At 31.7% G+C, this 25,875-nt stretch overlaps 1 protein-coding gene and 1 pseudogene across 1 annotated transcript in view; one reads left to right on the forward strand and one right to left on the reverse strand.

Annotated features, from left to right (window-relative positions):
- The window catches only part of PPM1E (protein phosphatase, Mg2+/Mn2+ dependent 1E), a 121,655-nt gene that overhangs the window by 16,544 nt on the left and 79,236 nt on the right, over positions 1-25,875 (forward strand). The window lies entirely within an intron of this gene.
- Positions 10,061-10,180, reverse strand: LOC112473377 (annotated as a pseudogene).

Here is a 25,875-nt window from a genome sequence, read left to right on the forward strand (position 1 = left end):
TGTACAGCTGGTAAGTGGCTAGGATATGAAGCCCATACAGTGTGGCTTCAGAGTCAGCATTCTTAACTACTCTATAAAAACGTTATTATTTTCTTAAACTAGCCATTAATTTGACTTTGTCTTAGTCATTATCAGGAGCATTTTCCAGCAATAAAATGACAAATGTTTCCAAGTAAGAATTTTAAACAAATTCAGTCTACATCTAAACGTTATGTTTTTTGAATTATCTTAATGCAATTCCTACTTTTACTGATTATATGTAGTAACATCCGGCTTTCTTTACTTAAAATTAGTTGGATGTCAAGAGATTGTTTTAGCATGTCATTTTTGGTGTTTGTGATTGCAGTAATAGTCACATCTTCACTGATGGATCCAGTAAAAATTCAGTCATTTTAATTTTCGGAAGTTATTGAGATACTTAACAGATTTTTATGAAATAAAAAAACTAGATAAATTTGCATACTGATTTAAAAAATTACATATAAAGATGTTTAGTAAATATATATTCTTTCTGGTAAAGGTTACTAAATTTTTTCTTTACAAAAAGAGTGCATTTTTTTATTGATGTTTTTGTGGTACACATGAATAAAATATCTGTTCTTGACCTGTGTCATTTTTCATTTTTAATTGTATAAATTGGCCATTTTAAGTATCATTAATTGCTTTGTTTCAATAAATAAATACTGAAGATGTTATCCACCTTGTAAAAATATTTAACTAATGGATGCTATATATTAGGTTGTGTTTTAATATGTTAATGTATTTAAAGATCTCAAAACACTAACTTGTTTAAAGATTCAATTGAATACCACCAGTCTCTGTTATAATTAGGACAGCTCAGAAGAAGAGGACACCTAAATTAGAGAAACTCAGACTGGAAAATAAAGAAGAGAGATTTTTTTTGTCCTTAGAATAAAGGGTTCCAAAAGAGTGGAAGTGGGCTATACGAATCTTGAATAAGAAGATCATGGGTATGCCCACTTATGTAGCTCTTAATAACATTATTAGGATTTTTTATCTTTTTAATGCAAATTTATCATCTAGTAAGTTGAAAAGCAGTATGAACATTAAATTATTGGCAGAACTTGAAGGGTCACTAATTTTACATGGGAAAAGATTTTTTTGTGTTTTTTGATCTATGCTGTCATTAATAGTGGACAAGAATGAAGTTTTTATGAACAAAATATTTCTTTTCTAAATTTGACACCAGTATGAAACTTACTCCAGATATTTAAGTTTTTAAAAATGTAAATCAAAGACTTGATTATGCTACTAAAGTACTATTTTACCTGATGGCATAGGCAAGATAGGTTTTTAATAAGTATCTTTAGAGGAGTACCTAAGGCATTTAATAACTGTTGAAAAAATGACAATGTCTTATTTCTCAAGTAGACTTTTAATTTATAAGAATGTTATTTTATATTTCCTTATTCTATATAGAGTTTCTTACTACAATATAAGCTCCTTGAAGGCAGTCTTCTCTGTTTTGCTCACCATCTTATCCTCACTATCTAGAATACTGAATGTTTAATACATAGTAGGTTTTCAGTAAGTACCTGATGAATAAATGAATATATACTTATGCATTTTTTATTGTGGTAATATATACATAGCAATTAACATGTTTTAAGTAGCATTTTAATATTCGATTAAAGCACATGCTCATTGTAAGATTTCGAAACTACATGAAAGAACAGAAAAATTGCTTGTATTTTGCTACTTCAAATAGCCATTCTTTAGGAATATTTTTCTTTTTTATGCAAATATATTTATAACGAAATTGCGATCATACTTACATGTATACATATAGTTTTGTGCCCTGCTTTTTTCATTTAACACTTGAAGCATTTTTCTAAATCATTAAATATTCCTCGAAGACATATGTTAAAAAGTTGTTAAGGGTTTTAAGTGCAGTTTTGCTCAAAATCCAGAGTAGTAAATATATATTTTACTTTGTGATTAAGACTACACATAAATATTGTAATAAAAATTGAAGGCAGTAACCATATGCATTGGGTTTTTTTGTTTTTTGTTTTTAAATACGCTTGCCACATCCCTCCAAACTGATTTTACAACTCGGTAATGGGCTGCAGACTGCACTTGGAAAAGTACTGTTCTCTTGTATGAATATTCTGCAATTCAGTTATGCCTCTTTTATTGGACAAATTTGGTTCTATCCAATTTTTTGCCAGTAGGTAAAAGTATAAGTGTGTGTGAGCATATTTACCAAAGTAATTCATGCTGATTATAATAAATTGTTGCTAAAATGTTAAAATGTGAGTCTATTAATAGTTTAATGTCCTTTCAGATTTTTTTCCATGCAAAGATAAGATACATCTTGAATTATTAAAGTTACTTTTATGGTCCTCTGTAGAGTTTAATTTTTCCTTACATTGGTCCTGGGTATTTCATGTTTTTATTAATTTTTTCCCTTGGCTTTATTTATTGAGATATAATTGACACATAATCTTGTATAAGTTTAAGATGTATAACACGTGGACTGATACATTTGTATATTGAAAATGACTTTCAGATTTTCCTATGCATTTATTCATTCTTCTATATTAATATTAATATGTATATACGCACAGTTTTTTCCTAAACAAAAATGAGATGGTTCTACATCTTTTAAATATTTTAATCGTAGATATCTTTTCATATCAACAGGTAAAGATTTACTCATCCTTTTGTCTGTTTTCTAGTCCTCCATTAGTACTAGAAATTTAAGGTTTTCATTGTTGATGAAAATTCATGCTGCTTTTTTATATTTAAAAGAATGCCGCCATGGCCACTCCATTCTTGTGCGTAGATCTTTGTGCTCATCTGCACATGTTATTGCAGAAGGAATTCCTGGACTTGAGATTGTTGGAATATAGTGTCTACAAATTAAAAAAATAGTTCTTCAAATTACTTTTGGAAAATTTATGTCAGTTCACACTACCTCCAGTAGTATATGAGAGAAAAAATTTCCCCATAGCATTGACACTAGATATTTCCAACCTTGATTTTTGTCAGTCCGATGAGCTAAAATGATTTGTTTAATTTGAATGTATTAGTTTAACATCTTTTCAAATGCTTATTGGATATTTGTATTTCTTCTACAAACACTTGTTTATATCCTTTGTAAATTTTTGTATTTATTAATTTCTGGGACATCTGTATGCATTATGGATTAGCCTTTTGAGTGTTATTTGTTGCAGATGGCTTCTGTAAATTATCTTTTGAAACTTTATTATGGAATCTTTATATAGGAATTTTACATTTTTGTACTTCATCAGATTAGCTATATTTTTTTTTCTTTATGGCTTCTGGGATTTTTCATGTTTTAAAGGGTATAGTTAATCTTCCTCACCTATTTTCTTGTATTTTCCTCTGAGTATTTATAGCTTTTTATATTTATTCATTGAGAATTAATTTTTATATTTGACATTATTACATTTAGCTACTTAAAATTGATATATCTAATTCTAATAACTAAAGAACTCTTACAGTTAGGAAGATTAGTGAGTTTTGAAGGGAGTTCTAATTTTGGTAAATGTTTGAATTGGCAGTAGATATAGTTTCCTAGAGCATGACTATAAGATTGATAAGCAGTTGGAGTAAGAGTAGATATTTTCTAGAAGGAAAACATTTAAACAAAAGTGCAGATTTCTCAGCAGGCTTCATGGCCAACCAAGTTCATTTGAAATACAACAGTAAGTGTTTGACAAATTCTTGCCTTGCTGATATTTCTCTCTTAGAATATAAGGGGGAAATATTTACACCTTTGTATGAGAAAAATCCTTGAAGGGATACATACCAAATTATTAGCAATGATTTTTCTCTGGATGATGAGATTTCAGATATATTTAAAATTTTTTCTACCGACTATATTTTAAATATCGAAAAATGTTATTTGTTTATTAAAAATAATATGGGGATGGTAAAGGACGCAGTAAAAGGGTACTGTTGCTCTGGATCTATTTATAGCTAAAGAAGAATTGCTTGGTTGCTAGGAATGAAAGAAACCTTTGGAGACAAAGTTGACTATCATTATAGAGTTTTACAATTATATTAAGAAACAAGAATAAGGAGAATAAACACCTACTTAATATTAACAACTTCCATATTTTCTGTCAAGGAGAACAGTCTTTATGCTGTAATGAATCATTTAGTAAAAAATATAAAAACTATGGAAGGTAGAAGATAAAATAATGCTTAATTCTACCATCCTTACACAACTTTACTATTTTGTGTATTCCCTTCTAGTCCCCTCTCCATAAACGTATAAATTTTATAGAGTTGCAATCATATAGTAATTTATATTTTGCACACTTTCTAAATTGCTATGTAGATTTCCAGAGTATTTTGTTGTTGCCTAATGTTCCATCTACAGGCTATACATAGTATAATAAATTAGTCCCTTATTTTGAATATTTGGGTTTACTCTAATTTTTTATTTGAATAATATTGCAATTATAATCTTCGTGCTTAAGCTATTAGCCTTCTATTGAATAATTTCCCTAGATAAGTTTCTGGAAGGATTTCTTCTAAACATATATTGAAAACAAGATAGAGACTAGTTGTATAATTTTGATTTGGGGAATTCTGGGGTGTGTGTTTTTGTTGGCTCATTTAATGTAACAATAGCAGCTGATATCTCTGACTGGGTCAGGCAATGTGCCAAATAGTTCACTGTATTTAATTTTCTCACAAGTTCTATTAGATAAGGGAGTCAAGGCTCAGAAATGTTTGCTAAATTGCCCAAAGTTAATACAACTAATAATAAATGGCAGAGATTATGTATACAGGGCTGTGTGACTCCAAAACTCCACTGGCTCCCAGATTGGACATCAGCAGTTATAATGACACTATTTCTACAGTAGTAGACTATATGAGATTAGCTATTTTGTTCAGAAGTTCTCTGAACATACAGGACTTGTTAAGTAGTAATGCATTATTAGCCCAAAATTTATTTTTTAAAAATGGGAATCTAAAGACTGACTTTTCTCTGTAGATTTGATAATTCATTATTCTTGGAGTCCATGAACTACTTAATTTATATTACTCCCATTTGCATAGTGTTTGACATTCCAGAGGGTCTAGAGAATATACATAACCACAATAGAAATTGTTCCACTCAGTAAATAAATGCTACAATAAAAAAAAAATTGAAAAATGAATTAGAAATACTCAAATGTAAATCAAAATTCCTTGATAGCTTAAAGGTATAAATTTTAGTATTTTGGGGAGAATATAGACCATAGCATTTCTGATCAAGACATCTGAGACCTATATGATGTAGATTTAATGAACAGTGTTCAGCTGTTAGTAGCTATTTCAATTGTAGAATTATTAAATGTGTTTAGTAGTTGAAATAATTATCTACAACTCAATTATTGCTGTAACCTGAAATATGAAGAGGAGAATCACAATTATAAGAATAAAATAATGCTTAAAAAGAAACAGTAATTTTGAAATGCTAAGTCTGGGAAAAAATGGCTTCTGTCACATTCAGGGATAACAGTTTTCTTTCAAGCCCGAAAATGCCAATTCCAGGATTCTATTTTCACAGTCTTTCAGCACATCAAACTGTATAAAGTCTTTCTTTCCTTGATTTTCATCCAAAAAGACTATTTCCTCAAGATTAACAAGGCAACTGGAGTTATTTGTATGCCCTAGACAGAAGAATGAGCCTTTTCAGTCTGGTAAAATAATACTCTTTCATCAAGGTGTAGCTTCAAGAAAGATTCATATGTAATTGTGAGGGAAGAAAGATGTATTTACTTAGAAGAAGCAGCCCATTTCATCAAATGGCAGTTCTCTGAATTTGTTTCTTTTTAGCCAGAGTTAGTTGATCAGTTTTTGTTTTTAGTAACATTTAAAAGAATGTTCAATTTGTTTCTGTTCCTATTCCTTGCTGCCATTTAGGAGATGGACAGAGAAGAATTCTTCATATTCAAGAATATAATTGCAATGAATGTGTTAGTGGAGAATTTGAAGACTTGAGGCCTCGTCCTCTTCTCTGCTTCTCAGTGTCTGGGAGTTACATGCTATTATGACAGTAGCAGGGAGTTATATGCTATTATGAAGACAAATCCTATCACCTAAAGAATTGAATTTAGTGAATTGGCCTTTAGATAAAATGATTTTTGATAAACTTACTTTTGGCCAATGACCCAGAGCTCACTTAAGCAGCCAGATCACCTGAATTAATCCTAATGAGGTGTGCCTTCATATCCTTAAAATTGAGACTTTTCATGACAGACCACAGAATGGACTATCAGACCTAACGTATAAAATATACATCTGTTTCAGACTGGAAGATTGCCTAGTCAAAGCAATTAAATGACCCTTTTTCTCTTTTATGATAGACTTCTGCATCTCTAGCCTCATAACTCTCACTGGAGCTCAAGCCCGTATTTCCAAGAGAACATAGAAAAGAAAACATGGTCACTTTTCATTTGAGTACAACCAAATCAATATTCTGCCTCTTTCCTCTTCAAATAGCCCTTCTTTAGACTTTCTAAAGACTCATAGTCATCTTGTTCTTTTCCATCCCTACTTTTATTCAGTTATTCCCCAATTTCATTCTGTCGCTTTTTGAAAAGTCTCAGATTCTCCATTCTTATTGCAACGACTTCAGTTCACATCTTTATCACTCTACCTTCTAGTTGTTTTCCTGCTTACATTCTTCTCTCTAGCAGTAGGTTAAATTTACACTGCTTCCATCATATGTCTCTCTGAAGTAATCCCCCAAACTGCAAAATTCGGTAGCTAACCTTTCAGTGTCAATGTAGGGTGTTGTATCGGAAGAATCAGCTGTAGTGCTTTTTTTGACTGACTTGACATTTACCTGCTGTTTGAACAAAAGACATCTTTATTCTTATTTCTACTGAGATGACTTTTAGATGTGCCCCTATGCATGGTCCTAGCCTGTTGCCTTCTCCTGATGTGGCACACAAGAACCCTGTTTACCTAATCCCATACTCCCATACTCTCAATTTATCAAGTAACCTAATTTCTCAGGCTTCAGTTAGATATCCTTAGGATCTCTTCCCCTGATTACTGCTATCCTCCCTCCCCACCGCCCATCTCGAATACCTAAGATTGTTGGTGTTCTATAAAGCATGTATCTCGCTACTTTTAAGTAGCCAGGGTTTTCTTTTGAGATATAATTGACGTAACATTCATTTCATATGGACAATATAATAACTAGATATTTGTATATATCTCAGAATGATCACAATAAGTCCAGTTAACATCCGTCCCCACACATAATTACACATTTTTTCTTGTGATAACTGTTAAGATCTACTTTCAGTAATTGGTCTCCATGATGTACATTACATCCCATGATTACTCTAACTGGAAATTTATACCTTTTGAACTCTTTACCCATTTTGCCCACTCCCCATCCCGTGCCTCTGGCAGCTATTTATCTGCTCTGTATGAGTTTGATTTTTTGTTTTTTAGATTCCACATATAAGTGAGATGATACAGTATCTGTCTGACTTATTCACTTAGCATAATGCCCTCAAGATCCAGCCATATTGTCTCAAATGGCAAGACTTCTTTTTTAGTGGCTGAATAATATTCATATATATATTCACATTACATTTTCTTTATTCATCCATTGATGGACACTTAAGTTACTATCATATCTTGGCTATTGTAAATCATGTTGCAGTGAACATGGGGGTATAGATCTTTTTGAGTAGTGTTTTTATTTAAATACCCAGAATTGCTGGATCATATAGTAGTTCTATTTTTAATTTTTTGAGGAACCTCCATTCTGTTTTCCATAGTGTTTGCACCAATTTACATTCCTACCAATGGTGCACAAAGGTTCCCTTTTCTCCACACCCTCATCAACACTTGTTATTACTTGTCTTTTTGGTAATAGCCATTTGAACAGGTGTGAAGTGCTATCTCATTGCGTTTTTGGTTTGTATTTCCCTGATGATTAGTGATATTGAACATCTTTTTATATACTTGTTGGCCATCTGTATGTTTTCTTTGGACAAGGTGAAGTCTTTTATTCTATCAATAGCCTCTGTAGTCCTTACTCATCTTATTTTCCATTATTCCCCACATGAACTTTCTACCTAATTTTTATTTTAGTGTGGTTCAGCAAGTAATCTCCACTCACGTTTACCTGACACTTTCTTCCTTGCTTGCTTTTTCCCACACACTATCCTCTTCTCACCTTTATATCTACCTTTGCATGTGTCTGTCCCCTTCCCTAGAGTAGGCTTTCCTCTCCTTTATGCTTATGTATATCTTTTGGGAGCCATTTTAAGTCTACTTCCTCTCTGAAACTTTCCTGGAGGATTCAAATTTAAGTATATTACTCTTTCTTGAGCTTTTTTTTTTTTTAAAAATTGTTTTTTGGTGATATTGGTTAACAAAATCCAGTAAGTTTCAGGTGTACAGTTTAACAGTAAGGCACGTATATATTGCATTGTGTGTTCCCCTCCCATAGTTAAAAAACTCTCGTAATTCCCTGAGTTTTTATTTTGCTGCTTTTTTCTTCTGAGGACATGACTCTCACTATATCCTGCCTTATAACATAATGGATTGTTTACAGTTTTTCAAGTCTTCCTCATGTTTCTACTGCCTTTTTAGTGGGTATTTAATAATTATGTGGGCTTGGCAGATACTCTTTGCTCTCCTGTTTTTTTCTCTTGCTGTCCTATTTTTTTTATTCCATTTGAACTTGATTCTTTTATTTCTTCTTTTGAACTTGCCTGATTTCTTAACTCCCTTCATCTTTTTACCTCAAGTCCTTGTTCTCTTCCTCTTTGCTAATTTCTTTCTATGATCCGTCTCTCCCTATAGCTAGATATAGTTATATAAAGTAGTGTACATATGTCTACACCATTGCATATAATGCACTGACGTTTCACATTTTAAAATGTATTTTAAATGCTTTTGAAAACGTTATGTTTAAGCTTTTCTTGTTATAATACCTCAAATTATCACAGTTGAAATATGAAGTGTCACCACTTAGTTTCGTAATGTTGATAATTTTTCAACATGGTTATTCTTGAGTTTGGTGTTCTGTGTTTAAGCTGTAAATACTCATAAGTATCACCTAAGACCAAGTCTAGATCAGTTTTAAATTATAGTCATTCAGCTTGTGTTAAAGTTTAGTATGTTTAAAAATGTTAAATAATTAAATACTTAGAACCACCAGTACAATGTTGAACGAAAGTGAGAAGAGTGAACATGATTGCTTTGTCCTTGATCTTAGGGGGAAAAAAATGTCAATATGTCACCACTAAGTATTATGTTAGACGTTTTTTACATGCCCTTTGTCAGGCCAAGGAAGTTCCATTCCGTTTCTGATTTTCTGAGAGTTTTTATCATGGATGGATATTGAATTTTGTCATGTTTTTTTCTGTATCCATTTAAATGATTGTATTTTTTTGTCCTTTATTCTACTAATATGGTGAATTACCTTTACTGGTTTTGATTTTTATATTAAACCAACTTTGCATTCCTCGGATAAACCTCCCTTAGTCATGGTATATTTTTAGATATTCTAGATTCAGTCTGCTAATATTTTATTTTTAGATGTTTACATCTTCGTTCATGAAGGATATCAACCTGTAATTTTTTTTCTTTCCTTCCCCTCTTCCCTTTTCTTTCTCTTTCTTTTTTTATTTATCTTTTTCTCTTCTTTCTCCTTTTCTTTTTTCTTTGTACATTCTCTGGTTTTTATTAGTGGGTTATGTTGAACTCATCAAATGTTTAAAAGTATTTTCTTTCATTTTCTGAAGGAGTTTGTATAAGATTGATGTTCTTTCTTTAAGTGTTTGGTAGAATTAACCAATAAACCATTCTGGCCTGGGGCTTTCTTTGTGGAGAGGTTTTTGATAAATTCAATTTCTTGACTAGATATAGGGCTACTCAGATTTTTCTATTTCATCTTATATAAGTCTCAGTAAATGGTATTTTTCAAAAAATTCATCTGTTTCATTTCTTTTATTTTTTATTTTCTTTTATTTTTTTAGGCGAGGCAACCCTTGGTTGACCTCATAGATTGCAAGGATCCTGTCAGTTTATAATCTCTTATTTTTTACACCTAGGTGGTCTTCCTAGGTGGTCTCCCATCCAAGTACTAACCAGGCCCGACCCTGCTTAGTTTCCAAGATCAGATGGGATTGGTCTTGTTCAGGGTGGCATGGCTGTAGACTTTTCTGTTTCATATAAATTGTCAAACTTATTGGCATAAGTTTGTTCATAATATTCCTTTATTATTTTAATGTCTGTAGGATCTAGGGTGATATCCTCTTTCATGTCTTACACTACTGTTCTATTTATTTATTTTTTGACTAGTTTAGCTAGGATATCAGTTTTATTACTTTTATCAGTTTTGTTGATCCTTTCTAAGAACAGCTTTTGACTTTATTTTCTCTATTATTTCCTGATTTGTACTTCACTGATTATAGTTCTTTATTACTTCTTTCCTTTTACTTATTCTGGGTTTACTCTGCTCTTATTTTTTTCTCTTTTTAAGGTTGAACCTTAGGTCATATATTTTCTTGTTTTCTAATATAGGCAATGAATGAATTGAGTTGAAATACTTGGTACTTATATTATTTCATTTTCTTTTTTATTTGTTATCTTATTTCATACTGGTTTATCTTGCCATCTTTGGAAAAGAAAACAGTATCCAAAATCATAGTTTCAGGAAGGAAAATACTAAATAAGTATGTATAATATGAGCAAAATACTTATTAGTATGTGTTAAGTCCCCTTTTCTGGCAGATATGTCAAAAAAATGCTATACCAAAATGTAAAATTATCCTCCCCTTTTGGAAAGTGAGTCATCACTAATTATTATTTATATAAGCAAAAGGTAGAATTTAAAACACACAGGATAAATTTTTTTAAAAGTTAAACTATTTAAACTAAGACCATTTTTTAAATGTTTTTTTTGCCCATACTCCTAAATATTAAATGTAATAATTTTGACAGCAACAGTTCATATGTTAAGTTTTGTAGTTTAGAAATATTGTTTACTAACCATAAATAAATCTCATCAGGGTAAGAAAGATGCCATTTCTATAAGAAAGATGCATTTAATCTAGGGGTACTCTATGATGCCAAATAGTATGAAACATTTATTAAGCTATGTAAATAGAACTCAGTTCTACTATATCCCTGAATGCTAATAAATTTTTAACAAGGAAAAGTAGGAAAACCAGGGCGTTTTCCCTTCTACAGTGCCCTAGGTGATTTTCTGTTTTTGACAAAACCACCCATACTACTTCCAGAAAAACATTTGCTAGCTTTTCAAATCTTACATTACAACGTTAAGTCAGATTCTACTAAGTCTAGGTGATCTCAGATACAACTCTATATTACTAGAGGAAATTGTCTTGGCTTGCCTCTTTTTTTTTTTTTTTAAGAAATTGTTGTGTGTGTCTAGTTTTAAAATTTTTATTGTTCAGAGTTTTTCTTGTGTTTCCATAGCCACCAAAAGGAAATATTAGATAGCAATAAGAGCCATTATAATGGGGTAATTATAAATAATCATGAACAAGCGCCTACTATCAGATAGACCTATGCCAGCTCTTCAGAGTAGCACTGGACTTGGTCCAAAACAGCATTGTACCATTTAGGTAACTTCTTAAAGCCTCAGCTGCTTCATTTATGAAATAGTGATAGGGTTATTATGAGCATTAAATGATCAAATTATATGCAAAGCACTTAGCACAGTGCCTGGCCTATGGCAAGTGCTTATTATTATTAAAGATTTAAAATGTCATACTTTATTAATAGTAAACTAAAATTAAAGTTGTTAATTTTTAATTGGCTTAATTAATGATTTTCAATTGTGCGTATTTTATGTGCTTTATGTTAACAAAACTTAGAAAATGTAAAGATAATCTAGTGATAATGATTCAAAGATAAGGTTTTTGTCATATACATACATATGTGGTTGAAGCAAAATGAATTGTTCGTACAAGCAGGGAGAATTTTGTATATTAATTGGTCAAGGTAAGTGCCACCTGAAAAGACATGAGAAAAAAGGAGAATCAGTAGGACTTAACTATATACCAAATGCTGTGCATACTTTATTTAACTCTTTTAGCAGCCCTCTGAAAGTAGAAAGTGTCTCAGTTTTTCAGGTAAGCAAACGAACATCAGGAAGTAACTTGCTAATGTCATGTAGCTTGTAGCAGCAGAATTGGGATTTATATCAATTGACTCAAATCCATCTTTATTACTATAATTTTGCTGAGAAAATTAATATGATCAGAAATGTAAAATATGTGGAAAGAGGGCTATAGATGGAAAAAGTTTATTGTTGACACGGTGGGGATTGATTTGAAAGAGTAATTAGATCTCTTTTTCTACTAATAAATGGTTTAAAAAATGTGATGGGAAAAAAACTCAATGTGTGAGTTTCTAGCCTTTTGCTCTTCCTCTGTGTGCTAATGACAGCCTTGCCTTTGCTTATTCAAGTGCTTCCCTTTCTCCTCCCTCTGAGCTCAGCGTTTGTCACACTGGGTCTTTGGGGATTTGTAATACAGGAATGAGAGATGAGGATGAAGTAGAGGAATATGAAAGTAGCCACTGCAGGATAGCCTAATCACATTATTCTATGTTTTCTACTTTGTTACTGTCATGGTTATATTAAACAGAAAAAATTTAAAAAGGACTTTTTATGGGAGGTCTTCAAATCTTACAGTGAATGCTGATAGCTCCTAATTGCAGCAACATTAGAAAATGTTTTATGTTGGTAGTTGTTGAACTTGGGTATGTGGGGATTTACTGTTATTCTCTCTGCTTTTGTATAAGTTTGATATTTTTTATAATAAATTTTTTTTCTAAAAAATGTTTTAGTGAACATACTTGATTGTTAGGCTTCCCCTCTAACTCTGGAATGTCAGAACTATATCTTGTATATTATTGTTATACATTTTAGAGCACCTTATACATAGTAGCCACCCAATAAACAACTGAGTTGAATTGAACTAAATATTATTATTTAGTTGCTCAATTTTAAATGTAAGTAATATTTAAGCAGCGGTTGGTATGTAAAGTGAAAATATGCTTTTTGGTTAACTCTGTCAGGCGAGAAAATCACCTGATGGTTGTAGAACTCTGAATATACTAAAAACCATTGAATTGTATACTTTAAATGAGTAAGCTTTATAATATGTGAATTACATCTCAATAAAAAAAGAATGTTAAAAAGCACAAAGAAAAACTATAGAATGGGAAAAGATATTTGTAACACATAACTGATAAAGGAAAGAACTCCCACAAATCAATAAGGAAAAGGCAACTCTATAGATAGACAAATAACAGGAATAGGCATTCTATGAAGAGAAAAGAATAGTTAAGAAACATATTTAAAAGATGCTCAATTTCATTAGAGATCAAAGAAATGGAAATTATAAACTCAATGAAACAAACTTTTTACACCTACCAAATTTGTAGAAATTAAAGAGATCGTCCCAAATATTGACAAAAATGCAGAAAAAACAAGAACTCTTATACACTGCTGGTGGAAATGTTAACTGGTATAACCCTTTGATCCAGCATTTTTATTCCTAGGGGGGTGTGTGTGTGTGTACACACATGTATATATGTATGTACTCATTTATAATGCCACCTTTATTGAGTTTTCATATTTTCATGGGCCTATTTCTAGGCTCTCTATTATTTTAAATTTGTTTATAAGTGCACCAGCTTTATTTTTTTAGTATTAAAGTAAGTCTAATAGGGTCAATTTCTTCAAGAGTGTTCTTCAGGAATGTTTTGTCTATTCATGACCCTTTGTTTTTCTATTATAAACCTTAGGATCAATTTGTTAAGTCTTATGAGAAATCCTGCTATATTGTTATTGAACTTATATATTGAACTTATATATTGAATTTATAGACCATTTTGAATAGAATTTTCATGAAGATAATAAATCTCCATTTATTTAGGTTTTTAATGTCTTTAAATCAAATTTAATAATTTTCTTCATAGAGTGCTTATACTCAAATTTATTTCTAGGAGTATGTAAGAAAGAGGAGAGGGAGATTAATGTCAATTTTAAAAATGGCTTTATTGAGATATAACTTACATGCCATAAAATTCACCCATTTTAAGTGTGTAGCTCAATGATTTTTTAGCAAATTTTCAGAGTTGTACAACTATCATTATGCTCTAATTTTAGAATTCTTTCATCACCCCAAAAGAAACCTTGCTATCCACTGGCACTCTTTGTTCTTTCCCATGACTCTACTAATCTAGTAAACACACACACACTCACACACACACACACACACACACTCCTTTTTTTTCTGGACATTTAAAAATACACTAAAGTCAAGAGAATAGAACAATGACTCCAAAACAACCAATATGGTCAAACTTGTTTTCCATTTCCTCCAACTTTGATCTAGTTTTTCCCCTGGATTATTGGATTATCTATCTATCTATCCATTCATTCATTTATTAATTAATTATGGCGACATTGGTTAACGAAATCCAGTAAGTTTCAGGTGTACAATTTAGTAGTATCATCTAGTATCCAATAAGTATTCAAAGTAGTATTCAAAACAATCCATTCATTAATTACTTTGATAAGTCTCTTAAATCTTTTAATCGCTAGCAATTCCCTATCACTTTATTTATTTATTTATTTATTTACTTACTTACTTACTTACTTACTTACACCACCTATTCGTTGAGGAAACCAGATCATTTTTTGGTAGACTTTCTCACATTCTGGATTCTTCCTTTTCTGTTAACTCATCTCTATTTCCATTTTGCATCTGAACAAATTCTTCAGATCTGTCTTCCAGTGCAAACTGTAAATTCTCACTTCAGGTTCACCTAACCCTGCTGCTTAACCTGTCCACCAAATTTGTAATTTTAATTATTATATGTCCAGATTCTAGAAATTCTATTAGGTTTCTTTTCAAATCTGCCTTTTGATTGAATAGTGTCTTCTAAGGCATATTTTTATATCCACTGTCTTTGTGGGTCTGAGTCTTGTGTTTATATTTCTGCTGACCCTTAATCACAGTGGCTTGCTTCCTATGTTTTGTCATTTTGATTGTGAATTTGTCATTTATCTAAAAGTGACTTTCATAGGTCAGCCAGCATTTTTAGGTGACCTATATTGAGGTTTTGTTTTTTTTCAGGGTAAATTAGTATTCCATTTGCCTGAAATAGAAGATAGGAGAAGTAATATATCTATATAGCAGCCTAAAATGAGACTCTGCCTTTTGAATAGAAATTTAGAATTTATTCTTTACACTATCTTATCAAAAGTGAATCCTCTTAGCAATCAAATTGTCTTACATCTTCAAAATCTGTTGAAATTTTTATATATTGTATGATCAATAAAATTAACTGGAAAAAAATGGAGACTTTTTTATTTGTATTGTTAACTGTTGTCTTAAACTGTAGGAATATATGTAACTGAAGTGTCCTGTTTTACCTGTGTCTATAAGGTGTTACTAATTACTGATTCGCAGGTATAAATTGAAAGAATTTGTGCTGTCCCTCTAATGGTACAATTTTATTTTTGCAGTTCGTTAGCTGGAGAAGAAAAAAATATATCTTATTAACATTGTTATCCTTTGTCATTAAAAGATGAAGGGTGAAAGATAAAGGCAGGATGGATATCTCAGAATTTCATTTTATTTTTTTATATTCTCTAAACCCTAAGAATGAGGACTTCTAATATAGTCTGTTCAGCATGTTTATGATGCTGAATTCATAGCAAAATATGTGTTTGATGTTAGTTTTACATTCTGTTGTTAAAAATGGTAGAAGAGTATGTCGTTTCTTTTTTTTAGTCCAATATAATCTACTTACCTCAGGTGATATATTTACTTTTCTGCCTTGTTAGAGGTATATATTTTGTTTTAATCATAAATAGCACAGATTGTTTTACTCTGCAGGTTTTCTCAAGTCCTTTTAGAAGCAAGTGGAATACATTTCATGAAAGATGAACAATAATCTTCTCCTTCTTCCCTTCGATTCCTGTGGCTCAATGTTAAGGCCCAAATGATATTGCATATTTGTTTGTGTGTTTTTTTGCTTTTTAGGGCAGTAGCCATAAAAATTTGTGAAATGAGAGAAATATATTGAATCACTGCCTATAAGATATAATGTTCATCATTCTCAAGATATTTCATATGTTTATTTTTTTCTCCCCAAAAGAAAACCCAAGCTCTTTTGTAGCAGAGACTGCCTTCTATTTGTGTATATATCTCCGCCCTCTTTTCGTCAAACTTTAGGCTCCAACTTAAAATAGTTTTATCTTGGCTAGCTTTTACAATGGGGTCTTCTTAGCCTCTTTCTCATGAAAACATCACAACTTGGCATTTCTCTACCATAGAAAAACTGTGAACATGGTAGAGAAAAATTCAATTTAAGTTGACTTAGTGGGACTTCCATAATTGTGGGAGAATCTTAAGATGTCTTTCTGGGCCATTTGCTTTTTCATGTATCCAGATTGTTCCTTATCCCAATTAAAATAAATATGAGAGACTACTGTAATTAGCTAATCTTATAATTCTTGCCAGGACAGGAGGGGTTGTTCATTGTGAACACATTCTGCTGCCAACATCTGAGTTAGAACATTGTGTTTATTTGTGAGAGGATTTGCATATGAACAATTTGGTTTAAAGATTAAATGAAGAAATAAATTCTATTGGTAAACCTGATTAAATCATTAATCTTTTAAAGAAAAATTACTAAATTATGGAATTCACATTTAAAGCATTGGATATCATACTGAATATTGTAGAAATTAAAATTTCTGTATATATTTCATTTAAAAGAGTTTTTTAACTTTCCTCTTGCCTTTTTTGAGCAGTGGACAATGATCTGGAGGTGACCCAGCAACAAATTGGAACATGGAGCAGAACTAGGTGTACTGTGTCAGGGAGTCTAATTCAGTGTATATTTACTATGTACAAGGAACTTTCATAGAAACTTTGGTGAGGAAGGAAGGTTAAGGTGAATATAAGGATGAATAAGAAATAGTCTCTTAATATAAAATCCAATGGGAGAAACAGATCAGTAAATAATAAAAAATAGAATGAAACAAGTGTTAAAACAGTTCGCAGTAACATGCTGTAGGGGAATATAGGAAAGAGCGATGAGGATTGATTAGAGAATCAGACGGTGTCACTAAGAATGTGGCATTTAAGTCGATTCTAGAAAAGGAGTAGCATTTGGATAGATGGAAGATGTTGGGAATAGGAGTGTGAGGATATTTTGAGGGACTGGTAAATACAGAGGCATGCATGTTTAAAGTCCTAATTTTGTAGAAGAGTAAAGAAGAACAAAGACAAGGCCAAACTACAGGAGTGTTTAATTTTTACTGTGTAATATTATTAATAACTAATGTTTCTCTAATATTTTCATGTACATGTTTGAAACTTATAAGAACAGCTGTGGGAGGTGTTGTAAGTACCCCCAATATATACATGGTCTTGTGTGATTTAGTGCAAAGATCTGGATTTGAAAGTTGACTTTGTCATTAAAACCTACATAACCTTAGACATATTATTTGATATTACCGAGTACTAGTTTTTCCATCTATCAAGTATGAATAATACTTTCTTCGGTGGATTGTTTCAGGGCTGCTGTGTAGGCTGTGCAACACATTATTTCAGGGACGGCATTCACACAGACCAGGGACTGGCTATTTTTTTTTTCTGTAAAGGGTGAGATAGTAAATATTTAAGGCTTTGCAGGCCATAAGGTCTCTGCGCTGTTGTAGCACAAAAATTGCCATCAGCAATATGTAAACAAATGGGTGTGGCTGTGTTCTAATAAAATTTCACTTCCCAAAACAGGTGTTGGGCCAGCTTTGACTCACAGCCAGAAGTTTGCTTGTCCCCAACACAGACCAGGGTATGAGTGGCACACCCTTGAGCTGTGCAATTGTGGCACAGGTGGGTTTAAGGAATAAATTACAATTGTGGCACAGGTGGGTTTAAGAAATATTTATAGCACAAATATTCTAGCTTAGTACATGTGGATGCTTAATGAAAGAAGTTCATACTCTTTCCTTTTAAAGTTATTAACATTGAATTCTTGGATAAACCACTTAAACCTTTGCCCTCAATTTCCGAATTCTCAGTAGGAAAATAAAAACTACTCTTCTGCCAAATTAACTATAATTAGGTGTGTGAGTTAGAGTGGTTAGTGTATGAATATTGATTCGAGTTCCTAAAAATCAGTGTTAACTGGAAATTGTGGTTGAGACATTGTTATAACTAAGCGCCACTGTATCTGGCAGGCTTAAACGCAACATGGTACGTAGTCTGAATCCTAAATTGATGGTATTATTCAACATCTCATGTGATTTCTGTTACTTTATGTAAACAAGAATGTTTATCTGGAGAGTATATACTGCTTTAGATCTCTGCAGAATTAGCATGTGATAGTGTGCTGTCCTGATTTTGATCCCCACCACATCGTTTTTGTCAGACCGCCACTGCATTCTTGAAATACAACTAGTGATTGTGAAAAATCATGTGTTCTTCTAGAGCTACCCAGAAGGGGTGGGGAGAATTGGGCTTTCTCTTGCTTTTAGTGATAGCTTTGTTAATGCTGTTTCTTTCAGAGTGTTTTTTGAGGTGTTTTTTCTTGGTATTTTTGAGAGTTTTCATATCAGACATTGTAAATCAAATGTTGATTATTTACTAGGGCTGACTTTGACATTGCTTTTGAGTCTTGAGTGAGGAACTCCAAGTTAATTGCTCTTTTAAATATAATGCTAATCATTGTCTTGAGAAGATTATGATATTGAACTGCCATTTATAATTCTATTCTGCTCTCAATCAATATTAAAAGAATTTTTTGTAGTTGTAATTTGAAGTGTAGAATAAAGGATTTCCTATTTTTACATTTGAAAATATTTCCTTCTCTTTACTCTCTATAGTAATATTATATATTCTTCCTACCTTATATTTTTAAAAACTTTTTTATTGTGGTAAAATATATATAACAAAAAATTTACCATTTTAACTATTTTTAAATATACCTTTCAGTGGCATTAAATAAATTCACAATTTGTATAACCATCACTACTGTTTATCATCAGAACTTCTTTATCATCTCAAACAAACTCTGTACCCATTAAACAATAACTATGTATCCCCCCTTCCCCTGGAAACATCTATTCTACTTTCTATCTTTGTAATTTACCTATTATGGGTACCTCATGCATATAAGTAGAATCATACTATATGTGTTCTTTTGTATTTTTTTTATTTCACTTAGCATAATGTTTTCAAGGTTATCTATATTAGCATGTATCAGATTCATTTTTTAATGGCTGAACAATATATTCCGTTGTGTCTGTATATCACATTTGTTTATCCATTCATCTGTTAGTGGACATTTGTACTGTTTCCACTTTTTGTCTATTGTGAATAATATTACTATGAACATTGGTGTACAAATTATCTCTTTTAGTCCCTGATTTCTATTCTTTTGAGTATATACCTAGGAGTAGAATTTCTGGATCATATAATAATTCTATGTTTAACTTTCTGAGGAACTGCCAAACTTTTTCACAGTGATTGCACCATACATTATGTTTTAACAGATAGTTTTGGAAGGCTTATTACCTTATTTTGAAAATGTTTACTATTTTCATTTTAATGCGTGAAAAGGTCTTGGAATTTCACAAATATGTTATCATTTGGGGATAATAACATGTCTAGACTTGGCTTTTAGTATTTTTCTGTTTTTCATTTCTCTAAATTTGAAATTTTAAATACTGATTTCTTTGTCATACATTCACTGAGAAGCTAGAAAAATTCTTCCATTCCAGAAAGTGAAACATGCTATAAATAAATTATGCTGTTTCTCAAACTAGTTAACACAGAATTCTCAAGCATTCTGAAACTTGTAATAAAACACTACATTTTGCTTATCTCCTAGAAAATATGCTTTCCTATAAAAATAAACTGTAGTGTTTTTCTAAAGTTAAATTTGTATTCTATTTAGTCTATTATTAGTACCTTACTTAAAAAGTAAATAATATTAAACAGGAAAAAAAAAAACAGTAGTTAATAACAATTGTTACTGAGTACTTACTGTGTGCCAGACCCTGTGCTAAGTACTTTAAACATATTATTTAATTTAACCTTCCCAATGACCTATATGGGACAGGACCTCTTATTATCTTTATTTTACAGAGGAGAAACTTGAGGTACACAGAGAGATTAAATAAGTTGCCTAAGGTCACACAAGTAACAAGTAGTAGATTTTATGTACTTCAGAACATCTTTACCTAAAAACTGACTACTCGTTGGCACTGATAAGGTTATATATAGCTATATATTGATATATATAAGGTGTTTATAATAAAGATGAGCCCAAACCACTTAATATTACTATTGTAGGGATATAGGGATAAAATTAGATTTTAATTTATAGAAATTTGAAGGCTACTTATTTTTATATATAACCTTTAGTGTAAGCTTTTAATATAGCCCCCGAGTTCACTATTTTCTTAGTATTTCATGTACTGGCAACCCATATATGAGCTAATGATAATTAAATTACCTAGATCTTGGGTAAAATTTACTACCGATGGTTACCACCTCCATTCTGTACTCTTATTTTATAGCACCTCTCTTCTACTTACTTGAAACTTTCTTGCATCCTGGAAAAACCTCTTTTTGTAAGCTCTGTAAGGACAGGAATCATTGAACAGTGCCTAGTTCATAATAAATGATCAGTAAATCTTTGGTGAATAACTATGTAAAAATCTGTTTCCTCTTTATAAATCCTCATCAAATAAGATGATAAAATCTTATAACTGTTATGGTTGTTGATCTGTGCCCCTTAATTTTCCATAGACATACTTCTAATTACATGTTTTTTCTTGAATATGTGGCAAACAATATAACAATATAAATGATAAAGGGCATGGATTTTGATGTTAGACAGACTTGGAATTAATCCTGGCTCCACTTACTAATTATGTGACCTTGAACAAGGTAGTTAACTTCTCAAACTTCAAGTTCCTCATCAGAAAAATGGGATTAGATGTAACTACCTCACAGGATTACTGGGAAGATTAAAGATAATGCATATGATGTGTTAAAACTAAGTACAGGACCCATTTTTTTTTTAGGACCCATTTTAATGTGGATAAATGTGCTTTATTTTGTTTCAAATTACTTGGGATTCAGTTGTACAAAATGTGATTACTGTCCTAAGGAATGCACCTATTAGGCCACAAATAGGAAATATATGTACATATGACTTGAAAACACTGACAAAATAGCTGAATAAAACAGGCTGAATACACATCAATGACCATTTTTTAATTTTTAAAATTTTATTTATTATGAGAGGTGAACACACAATGTAAATACATATGCCTTACTGTTAAAATGTATAGCTGAAACTTACTGGATTTCATTAACCATAGGCACCATAAAAAATAAAATAAAATAAATTTTATTTTTGCCAAGTAAAAATGTATATTTCCTATATATTTAAGGTATACAATATGATGTTTGATATGCATATACATTATAAAATAATGATCACAATTGAAATGATTAACATCCATCACCTCCCATAGTTACTATTGTGTGTGTGTGGAAAGAACACTTGAGATTTACTCTTTCAGCAAAGTTCGAGTATACATGACATTATCATTAATATCACCATGCTGTACATTAGGATTCCAGAATTTATTAATCTTATTACAGAAAGCTTTTGTCCTTTGTGCAATATCTCTTCTTTCCCCATACCCCCCAGCCTCTGGTGACTACCATTCTACTCTGTTACTATGAGATTGACTTTTTTATTTTTAAGATTCCACATATAAGAAAGATAATGTGATATTTGTTTTTGTGTGTCTGGTTTAGCATCATGTCCTCCAGGTTCATCCGTGTTGTCACAAATGGTAGGATTTTCTTCTTTTATTATGCTAAATAATGTTCCAGTGTGTGTGATTTCCTTTGGCTATATACCCAGAAGTGGAATTGCTGGCTTATATGGCACTTCTATTTTTAATTTTTTGAGGAACCTCCATACTGTTTTCCATAATAGTTGTGCCAGTTTACATTCCCACTAGCAGTACACAAGTATTTCCTTTTCTCCACATCTTCACCAACACTTGTTATCTTTTGACTTTTTGATGAAATTACTATTCTAACAGGTGTGAGGTGATATCTCATTGTGATTTTGATTTGCATTTCCCTGCTGATTAGTTATGCTAAATATCTTTTTATATACCTGCTGGCCATCTGTATGTCTTCTTTAGAAAAATGTCTATTCAGGTCTTTTGCCCATTTGAATCAGGTTATTTGGTTTTTTGCTATTGAGTTGTATGAATTCCTTATATATTTTGGATATTAACCTCTTTATTTTTCGTTTGTTTATTTTTTTAACTTATTGGGGTGATGTTGGTTAATACATTTATATAGGTTTCAAGTGTACAATTCAGTAATACATCATATGTATATTGCATTGTGTGTTCACCACCCAGTTAAATTTTCTTCCTTCACCACATATTTGACCCCCTTTACCCTTTCTACCTTCCCCCTCCCCCTTTTCCCTCTGGTAACTATTAAACTATTGTCTGTGTTTATGAGTCTCTGTTTGTCTTGTTCATTTGTTGTTTTCATTTTTATATTCCACTTATGAGTAGAATTGTATGGTTCTCAACTTTTTCTGTCTGGTTTATTTCGCTTAGCCCGGTAATCTCAAGATACTTCCATGTTGTCTCAAATGGCAGTATTTCATCTTTTCTTATGGCTGAGAAACAGTCCATTGAAATATTAACCTCTTATCAGATAGATGACTTGCAAATATTTTCTCCTTTTCAGTCGGTTGCCTTTTCATTTCATTCATTGTTTACTTTTCAGAAACTTTCTAATTTGATTCATTATTTTTGCTTTTGTTGCCTGGGTTTTTGGTGTCGTGTCCAAAAAATCATTGCTAAGACCAATCTTAAGCAGCTTTCCCCCAATCTTTTCTTATAGAAGTTTTATGGTTTCAGGTCTTATGTTTAAGTCTTTAATCCATTTTGAGTTCCCATCGGTAGCTGCTATTTCATTCTGGTGTCCATATTGTGTCGGAAGCTCAACAGAATTATTGTCTGTGTGCTAAGTTATCTCATTTAGGTATACAAACAAATATTTAAAAATACATATATTTAAAGTATTTCATGAATAAAGGAAATTACTTATGTGAGTAAGTCATATTTAAGGGTTAGTAGCAACAGTCCTAATTTTAAGTGAACAGATTACTGTGCTATATGTACAACAAACTATGAAGAGTGAATACATACCTAATTTTGTGTTATTATAAAATAAAACACAACTTAATCTGAAACATTTAATGATGAGCTTAATTCTAATTCTAAGGTATGATGTTTAAAGTATAAATCGTAAGCAATTTATATAAATGGTTATTTTATATTTAATAGGGTTCTTCAGCTAAACTTTGTATTTTTATAGTCACCTGAGGAGGAGGAGGGAGTTCACTAGAAAAAGAAGCTGTTTCACTTTAATATGAAGATTCCTACACTCTAGATATTTGATTTAACTTAGCTTAGGGAAGGGTAGGTACTTTTCCAATGTAATAGAAATGGAATCCCCTCTGTTGAAGAGCAAGTATTAGGGCCTCAGGAAACTAGTAGAAGAGATGAAAATAGAATGACCGAAGTCCTCTTCAGCAATGAAGGGAACTTATTTTGAGAGTTGATGGAATTAGTGAAAGAATTTTCCTAGGCTTACTAACTTCGTTACTCTTTGCTAGAGACAGGGATGGGAGTGGGCTGAATTGTCTTTTCTTGTATTTATTCCCCATTCTCTCTGAAATGACACCAGTTATTCAAGAATTATACACTTTTTAGGATGAACTAGTTTAATGAACTAGCTTTTCTAATACTAACTGAGATGCATCAAGGTAATGAGATTTTGAAAGGAGATCAAGTGAAAAGATCATTTTAAGGCATTTTAAAGCGTGAGTGGTTGATGAAGGCAAGACTTTAAGTGGGAATTGAGGTGGCAATGTCACAAAAGAATCTGACAGGCAGAAGACAAAGAGCCCAGTAGAGATGAGAATTATCAAAGAGAGATGGAGAAACAACGATAAAATAATGCAGGTGATATGGTAACAACAGCAAAAAAAAAAAAAAAAAAAAGGGGAAAATAGATCAAAGAAGGCACCGAAACATGGTACTGAATGAGATAAATAAGTACATGAATGAGAGCAGACATTATAAAACACGAACAGCAGTATGTGTTGTTCACTTGAAAGTATAGTTGCTAAATATGATTTTTTTTTGAGGAGGCAAATAGAATCCCAAATCTCTCTCTTCAGAGGAAGAGAGAATATGAGACTGTTTCTGATTTTGTTATGGGTTTAGCTAATAATTAGGGTTAGAACAAAATAGGTGTTTGCTATATTGTTAGCTGGTAGGAAGAATGTCAAAGGTGGAGCCAGTTTCTATTATTCCCCTTCTGTTCTGACTTTATACTGGCCTTAAGCATTTCCTAAAAATAGAGTGTGTTCACATTCCTAAAGGTGAAGCCCTCAGGCATTTCTAAACTTGCTCTTTGACTTGAGATAATTCATATTTTAAACACTGATTGGCCATGAATCGAAAATGTGAAAATTTGTATCTAATAGGTGGTTATTTTCTGGACTACAATGTGCTTTTTTTTTTTTTTTTTTTCTGTAGGGGAATTCTAATTATAACAATCATAAATTTAAGCTTCTGGTCAATAATCAAAGCTACGATATCAGACAGGTCTGCCATTCTGCCAGGACTTGCTGTTGGAGAATGTAGATTGTAATTGATTCTGCTGTTCGGGGTCTGTAACAACTGCAGGCTGCCAAAATCAGTTGCCCCACTTTTTTCTCTTGTTATTTATAAAATAGTGAGGGATCAGAGCATTGTGAAAAAGGTATGTCAGGAGAACTGAGTTCTGATTATTCTTGCTCTTCTCGTTTGACCTAGGGCAAACCCTTCTAGCCTAATTTTTTCTGATTTTCAAAATGAGAGTACTATCTCTCTTACCTATGTCAAAAAATTATTTGTGCATCAGATAATATAGTTCATGTGGGCACTTTATAAACTGTAAAGACAAAATATAAAAATAAAGTCTTATTCTCATTTCTGTCACGCCAGGAGAATTGTGTCTGGTTTAAGAGAAGCTGAAATGGGCATATTCCTGTCATGTAAGCACTTCTGGTAAATTGTTCAAGGAATGGAATGGGCAGGAAAGGAACTATAAAAGTAATGGGGGGAAAAAAATAATGGGAAAATAATCATGTGGGCACTTGCATGAAAGGCAGACTTACTTGAAATTCCAGGCACAGGAATGGTTTCTAAGGATTGTGATTATGCTATTCTCTGAAAGATTTAGGTGAAAGGGAAACAAGCCTCATTTAATAATTAGATATGTTTTATATCAAAATGAACATAGGAGAATGGTTCTTATGCATCCGTAGTCATCCTTTGAAATTTGGAAATAATATTGCTGCTGCTATTTGGATTGCCAGTTGTTTTGTTCTTAATTTTTTTCCTTGGAAAATTGTCTTTTGTACATTCTTTAATTATTGCAAAACAATTATAAACTTCAACATAGATTAGGTTAATTATAAACAAGGTGTGAAATTTAATTTTCATGCAAATTAATATACTATCACCAAATATACTGATGTACAAGATACTATATATGCTTTTAAAACATGAATTATAGGAGCTTAAAAGGAGATGAGCACATAGATGAAAATCTCAATCCAGGGTAAAAATGTATGTAACAACTATCAGTCAATAAATTTATTTTAAAACTTTTTTGTGTGAGTAACAACAGTAGATTGCCTTAACTAGAGCAGCCTTAATCTGAGTGCTGTGTTGAGCAAGGGCAC

Source organism: Pteropus alecto, unplaced genomic scaffold (genome assembly GCF_000325575.1).
Source record: "Pteropus alecto unplaced genomic scaffold, ASM32557v1 scaffold98, whole genome shotgun sequence".
Taxonomy (NCBI): domain Eukaryota; kingdom Metazoa; phylum Chordata; class Mammalia; order Chiroptera; family Pteropodidae; genus Pteropus; species Pteropus alecto.